The sequence below is a fragment of the Oncorhynchus masou genome, unplaced genomic scaffold, assembly GCF_036934945.1.
Source record: "Oncorhynchus masou masou isolate Uvic2021 unplaced genomic scaffold, UVic_Omas_1.1 unplaced_scaffold_618, whole genome shotgun sequence".
NCBI classification, from domain to species: Eukaryota; Metazoa; Chordata; class Actinopteri; order Salmoniformes; family Salmonidae; genus Oncorhynchus; species Oncorhynchus masou.
The window spans coordinates 422501-430366 of record NW_027012609.1 but is presented as its reverse complement, the minus strand read 5'-3'; positions in this window follow the sequence as shown (position 1 = coordinate 430366).

The window sequence follows — 7866 nt, the reverse complement described above, 5'->3', positions numbered from 1 at the left end:
TTCTGTTCACCTCTGAGTGAATGTCAGACTGTCAAACAGCACCGTTCTGTTCACCTCTGAGTGAATGTCAGACTGTCAAACAGCACCGTTCTGTTCACCTCTGAGTGAATGTCAGACTGTCAAACAGCACCGTTCTGTTCCTCTGAGTGAATGTCAGACTGTCAAACAGCACCGTTCTGTTCAAATCTGAGTGAATGTCAGACTGTCAAACAGCACCGTTCTGTTCACCTCTGAGTGAATGTCAGACTGTCAAACAGCACCGTTCTGTTCACCTCTGAGTGAATGTCAGACTGTCAAACAGCACCGTTCTGTTCACCTCTGAGTGAATGTCAGACTGTCAAACAGCACCGTTCTGTTCACCTCTGAGTGAATGTCAGACTGTCAAACAGCACCGTTCTGTTCACCTCTGAGTGAATGTCAGACTGTCAAACAGCACCGTTCTGTTCACCTCTGGGTGAATGTCAGACTGTCAAACAGCACCGTTCTGTTCACCTCTGGGTGAATGTCAGACTGTCAAACAGCACCGTTCTGTTCACCTCTGAGTGAATGTCTGACTGTCAAACAGCACCGTTCTGTTCACCTCTGAGTGAATGTCAGACTGTCAAACAGCACCGTTCTGTTCCTCTGAGTGAATGTCAGACTGTCAAACAGCACCGTTCTGTTCACCTCTGAGTGAATGTCTGACTGTCAAACAGCACCGTTCTGTTCACCTCTGAGTGAATGTCTGACTGTCAAACAGCACCGTTCTGTTCACCTCTGGGTGAATGTCAGACTGTCAAACAGCACTGTTCTGTTCACCTCTGAGTGAATGTCTGACTGTCAAACAGCACCGTTCTGTTCACCTCTGAGTGAACGTCAGACTGTCAAACAGCACCGTTCTGTTCACCTCTGAGTGAATGTCAGACTGTCAAACAGCACCGTTCTGTTCACCTCTGAGTGAATGTCTGACTGTCAAACAGCACCGTTCTGTTCACCTCTGAGTGAATGTCTGACTGTCAAACAGCACCGTTCTGTTCACCTCTGAGTGAATGTCAGACTGTCAAACAGCACCGTTCTGTTCACCTCTGAGTGAATGTCAGACTGTCAAACAGCACCGTTCTGTTCACCTCTGAGTGAATGTCAGACTGTCAAACAGCACCGTTCTGTTCACCTCTGAGTGAATGTCAGACTGTCAAACAGCACCGTTCTGTTCACCTCTGAGTGAATGTCAGACTGTCAAACAGCACCGTTCTGTTCACCTCTGAGTGAATGTCTGTCTGTCAAACAGCACCGTTCTGTTCACCTCTGAGTGAATGTCAGACTGTCAAACAGCACCGTTCTGTTCACCTCTGAGTGAATGTCAGACTGTCAAACAGCACCGTTCTGTTCACCTCTGAGTGAATGTCAGACTGTCAAACAGCACCGTTCTGTTCCTCTGAGTGAATGTCAGACTGTCAAACAGCACCGTTCTGTTCAAATCTGAGTGAATGTCAGACTGTCAAACAGCACCGTTCTGTTCACCTCTGAGTGAATGTCTGACTGTCAAACAGCACCGTTCTGTTCACCTCTGGGTGAATGTCAGACTGTCAAACAGCACCGTTCTGTTCACCTCTGAGTGAATGTCAGACTGTCAAACAGCACCGTTCTGTTCACCTCTGAGTGAATGTCTGACTGTCAAACAGCACCGTTCTGTTCACCTCTGAGTGAATGTCTGACTGTCAAACAGCACCGTTCTGTTCACCTCTGAGTGAATGTCAGACTGTCAAACAGCACCGTTCTGTTCACCTCTGAGTGAATGTCAGACTGTCAAACAGCACCGTTCTGTTCCTCTGAGTGAATGTCAGACTGTCAAACAGCACCGTTCGTTCTGTTCACCTCTGAGTGAATGTCAGACTGTCAAACAGCACCGTTCTGTTCACCTCTGAGTGAATGTCAGACTGTCAAACAGCACCGTTCTGTTCCTCTGAGTGAATGTCAGACTGTCAAACAGCACCGTTCTGTTCAAATCTGAGTGAATGTCAGACTGTCAAACAGCACCGTTCTGTTCACCTCTGAGTGAATGTCAGACTGTCAAACAGCACCGTTCTGTTCACCTCTGAGTGAATGTCAGACTGTCAAACAGCACCGTTCTGTTCACCTCTGAGTGAATGTCAGACTGTCAAACAGCACCGTTCTGTTCACCTCTGAGTGAATGTCAGACTGTCAAACAGCACCGTTCTGTTCACCTCTGAGTGAATGTCAGACTGTCAAACAGCACCGTTCTGTTCCTCTGAGTGAATGTCAGACTGTCAAACAGCACCGTTCTGTTCAAATCTGAGTGAATGTCAGACTGTCAAACAGCACCGTTCTGTTCACCTCTGAGTGAATGTCAGACTGTCAAACAGCACCGTTCTGTTCACCTCTGAGTGAATGTCAGACTGTCAAACAGCACCGTTCTGTTCACCTCTGGGTGAATGTCAGACTGTCAAACAGCACCGTTCTGTTCACCTCTGGGTGAATGTCAGACTGTCAAACAGCACCGTTCTGTTCACCTCTGAGTGAATGTCTGACTGTCAAACAGCACCGTTCTGTTCACCTCTGAGTGAATGTCAGACTGTCAAACAGCACCGTTCTGTTCCTCTGAGTGAATGTCAGACTGTCAAACAGCACCGTTCTGTTCACCTCTGAGTGAATGTCAGACTGTCAAACAGCACCGTTCTGTTCACCTCTGAGTGAATGTCTGACTGTCAAACAGCACCGTTCTGTTCACCTCTGGGTGAATGTCAGACTGTCAAACAGCACCGTTCTGTTCACCTCTGAGTGAATGTCAGACTGTCAAACAGCACCGTTCTGTTCACCTCTGAGTGAATGTCTGACTGTCAAACAGCACCGTTCTGTTCACCTCTGAGTGAATGTCTGACTGTCAAACAGCACCGTTCTGTTCACCTCTGAGTGAATGTCAGACTGTCAAACAGCACCGTTCTGTTCACCTCTGAGTGAATGTCAGACTGTCAAACAGCACCGTTCTGTTCACCTCTGAGTGAATGTCAGACTGTCAAACAGCACCGTTCTGTTCACCTCTGAGTGAATGTCAGACTGTCAAACAGCACCGTTCTGTTCACCTCTGAGTGAATGTCAGACTGTCAAACAGCACCGTTCTGTTCACCTCTGAGTGAATGTCTGTCTGTCAAACAGCACCGTTCTGTTCACCTCTGAGTGAATGTCAGACTGTCAAACAGCACCGTTCTGTTCACCTCTGAGTGAATGTCAGACTGTCAAACAGCACCGTTCTGTTCACCTCTGAGTGAATGTCAGACTGTCAAACAGCACCGTTCTGTTCCTCTGAGTGAATGTCAGACTGTCAAACAGCACCGTTCTGTTCAAATCTGAGTGAATGTCAGACTGTCAAACAGCACCGTTCTGTTCACCTCTGAGTGAATGTCTGACTGTCAAACAGCACCGTTCTGTTCACCTCTGGGTGAATGTCAGACTGTCAAACAGCACCGTTCTGTTCACCTCTGAGTGAATGTCAGACTGTCAAACAGCACCGTTCTGTTCACCTCTGAGTGAATGTCTGACTGTCAAACAGCACCGTTCTGTTCACCTCTGAGTGAATGTCTGACTGTCAAACAGCACCGTTCTGTTCACCTCTGAGTGAATGTCAGACTGTCAAACAGCACCGTTCTGTTCACCTCTGAGTGAATGTCAGACTGTCAAACAGCACCGTTCTGTTCACCTCTGAGTGAATGTCAGACTGTCAAACAGCACCGTTCTGTTCACCTCTGAGTGAATGTCTGACTGTCAAACAGCACCGTTCTGTTCACCTCTGAGTGAATGTCTGACTGTCAAACAGCACCGTTCTGTTCACCTCTGGGTGAATGTCAGACTGTCAAACAGCACCGTTCTGTTCCTCTGAGTGAATGTCAGACTGTCAAACAGCACCGTTCTGTTCAAATCTGAGTGAATGTCAGACTGTCAAACAGCACCGTTCTGTTCACCTCTGAGTGAATGTCAGACTGTCAAACAGCACCGTTCTGTTCACCTCTGAGTGAATGTCAGACTGTCAAACAGCACCGTTCTGTTCACCTCTGAGTGAATGTCAGACTGTCAAACAGCACCGTTCTGTTCACCTCTGAGTGAATGTCAGACTGTCAAACAGCACCGTTCTGTTCACCTCTGAGTGAATGTCAGACTGTCAAACAGCACCGTTCTGTTCCTCTGAGTGAATGTCAGACTGTCAAACAGCACCGTTCTGTTCAAATCTGAGTGAATGTCAGACTGTCAAACAGCACCGTTCTGTTCACCTCTGAGTGAATGTCAGACTGTCAAACAGCACCGTTCTGTTCACCTCTGAGTGAATGTCAGACTGTCAAACAGCACCGTTCTGTTCACCTCTGGGTGAATGTCAGACTGTCAAACAGCACCGTTCTGTTCACCTCTGGGTGAATGTCAGACTGTCAAACAGCACCGTTCTGTTCACCTCTGAGTGAATGTCTGACTGTCAAACAGCACCGTTCTGTTCACCTCTGAGTGAATGTCAGACTGTCAAACAGCACCGTTCTGTTCCTCTGAGTGAATGTCAGACTGTCAAACAGCACCGTTCTGTTCACCTCTGAGTGAATGTCTGACTGTCAAACAGCACCGTTCTGTTCACCTCTGAGTGAATGTCTGACTGTCAAACAGCACCGTTCTGTTCACCTCTGAGTGAATGTCTGACTGTCAAACAGCACCGTTCTGTTCACCTCTGAGTGAATGTCAGACTGTCAAACAGCACCGTTCTGTTCACCTCTGAGTGAATGTCAGACTGTCAAACAGCACCGTTCTGTTCACCTCTGAGTGAATGTCAGACTGTCAAACAGCACCGTTCTGTTCACCTCTGAGTGAATGTCAGACTGTCAAACAGCACCGTTCTGTTCACCTCTGAGTGAATGTCAGACTGTCAAACAGCACCGTTCTGTTCACCTCTGAGTGAATGTCTGTCTGTCAAACAGCACCGTTCTGTTCACCTCTGAGTGAATGTCAGACTGTCAAACAGCACCGTTCTGTTCACCTCTGAGTGAATGTCAGACTGTCAAACAGCACCGTTCTGTTCACCTCTGAGTGAATGTCAGACTGTCAAACAGCACCGTTCTGTTCCTCTGAGTGAATGTCAGACTGTCAAACAGCACCGTTCTGTTCAAATCTGAGTGAATGTCAGACTGTCAAACAGCACCGTTCTGTTCACCTCTGAGTGAATGTCTGACTGTCAAACAGCACCGTTCTGTTCACCTCTGGGTGAATGTCAGACTGTCAAACAGCACCGTTCTGTTCACCTCTGAGTGAATGTCAGACTGTCAAACAGCACCGTTCTGTTCACCTCTGAGTGAATGTCTGACTGTCAAACAGCACCGTTCTGTTCACCTCTGAGTGAATGTCTGACTGTCAAACAGCACCGTTCTGTTCACCTCTGAGTGAATGTCAGACTGTCAAACAGCACCGTTCTGTTCACCTCTGAGTGAATGTCAGACTGTCAAACAGCACCGTTCTGTTCACCTCTGAGTGAATGTCAGACTGTCAAACAGCACCGTTCTGTTCACCTCTGAGTGAATGTCAGACTGTCAAACAGCACCGTTCTGTTCACCTCTGAGTGAATGTCAGACTGTCAAACAGCACCGTTCTGTTCACCTCTGAGTGAATGTCAGACTGTCAAACAGCACCGTTCTGTTCCTCTGAGTGAATGTCAGACTGTCAAACAGCACCGTTCTGTTCAAATCTGAGTGAATGTCAGACTGTCAAACAGCACCGTTCTGTTCACCTCTGAGTGAATGTCAGACTGTCAAACAGCACCGTTCTGTTCACCTCTGAGTGAATGTCAGACTGTCAAACAGCACCGTTCTGTTCACCTCTGAGTGAATGTCAGACTGTCAAACAGCACCGTTCTGTTCACCTCTGAGTGAATGTCAGACTGTCAAACAGCACCGTTCTGTTCACCTCTGAGTGAATGTCAGACTGTCAAACAGCACCGTTCTGTTCCTCTGAGTGAATGTCAGACTGTCAAACAGCACCGTTCTGTTCAAATCTGAGTGAATGTCAGACTGTCAAACAGCACCGTTCTGTTCACCTCTGAGTGAATGTCAGACTGTCAAACAGCACCGTTCTGTTCACCTCTGAGTGAATGTCAGACTGTCAAACAGCACCGTTCTGTTCACCTCTGGGTGAATGTCAGACTGTCAAACAGCACCGTTCTGTTCACCTCTGGGTGAATGTCAGACTGTCAAACAGCACCGTTCTGTTCACCTCTGAGTGAATGTCTGACTGTCAAACAGCACCGTTCTGTTCACCTCTGAGTGAATGTCAGACTGTCAAACAGCACCGTTCTGTTCCTCTGAGTGAATGTCAGACTGTCAAACAGCACCGTTCTGTTCACCTCTGAGTGAATGTCTGACTGTCAAACAGCACCGTTCTGTTCACCTCTGAGTGAATGTCTGACTGTCAAACAGCACCGTTCTGTTCACCTCTGGGTGAATGTCAGACTGTCAAACAGCACTGTTCTGTTCACCTCTGAGTGAATGTCTGACTGTCAAACAGCACCGTTCTGTTCACCTCTGAGTGAACGTCAGACTGTCAAACAGCACCGTTCCAGGCTGCTGAAAAGACGTCAGAACAGAAAAATGGCAATGCGTGCGTCACAAATGGCAACCTATTCCCATCGTAGTACACTACTCTCTCTAGGGCCCATAGGGCTCTGGTCATAAATAGGGCACTATTTGGGACGCAGACATTATGTTCACCAGGGACGAGGTACACAGTGTAGGAGAGACCGACCGTCTGAATCCAAGCCATCTCTCACACACGCACGCACACACACACACACGCACACACACACACACACACACACACACACACACACACACACACACACACACACGCATACACACACACACGCACGCATACACACACACACGTGCGCACACACACACACACACGCATACACACACACACGCATACACACACACACACACGCAGCAGGTACATGCTATAGCATACTGGGTATGGACTGGGGGGGTTGATGGAACAGCACAGTCTGGGTACAACACATTCACTGCTGAGAATAACCACTGGGTATGGACTGGGGGGGATGATGGAACAGCACAGGCTGGGTACAATACATTCACTGCTGAGAATAACCACTGGGTATGGACTGGGGGGGTTGATGGAACAGCACAGACTGGGTACAATCAGAGATGTTTAAAACATGTCAGAGATGTTTAATACATGTCAGAGATGTTTAAAACATGTCAGGTGGTTCATGTTGGAAAAAACATATCAGACAGGATCCTCATTATAGGATCGTCAGTCTCCTCTACAGTAACAACCTGTGATTCAGGACCGTCAGTCTCTCCTCTACAGTAACAACCTGTGATTCAGGACTGTCAGTCTCCTCTACAGTAACAACCTGTGATTCAGGATCGTCAGTCTCCTCTACAGTAACAACCTGTGATTCAGGATCGTCAGTCTCCTCTACAGTAACAACCTGTGATTCAGGACCGTCAGTCTCCTCTACAGTAACAACCTGTGATTCAGGATCGTCAGTCTCCTCTACAGTAACAACCTGTGATTCAGGATCGTCAGTCTCCTCTACAGTAACAACCTGTGATTCAGGACCGTCAGTCTCCTCTACAGTAACAACCTGTGATTCAGGACTGTCAGTCTCTCCTCTACAGTAACAACCTGTGATTCAGGATAGTCAGTCTCCTCTACAGTAACAACCTGTGATTCAGGACCGTCAGTCTCCTCTACAGTAACAACCTGTGATTCAGGACCGTCAGGCTCCTCTACAGTAACAACCTGTGATTCAGGACTGTCAGTCTCCTCTACAGTAACAACCTGTGATTCAGGACCGTCAGTCTCCTCTACAGTAACAACCTG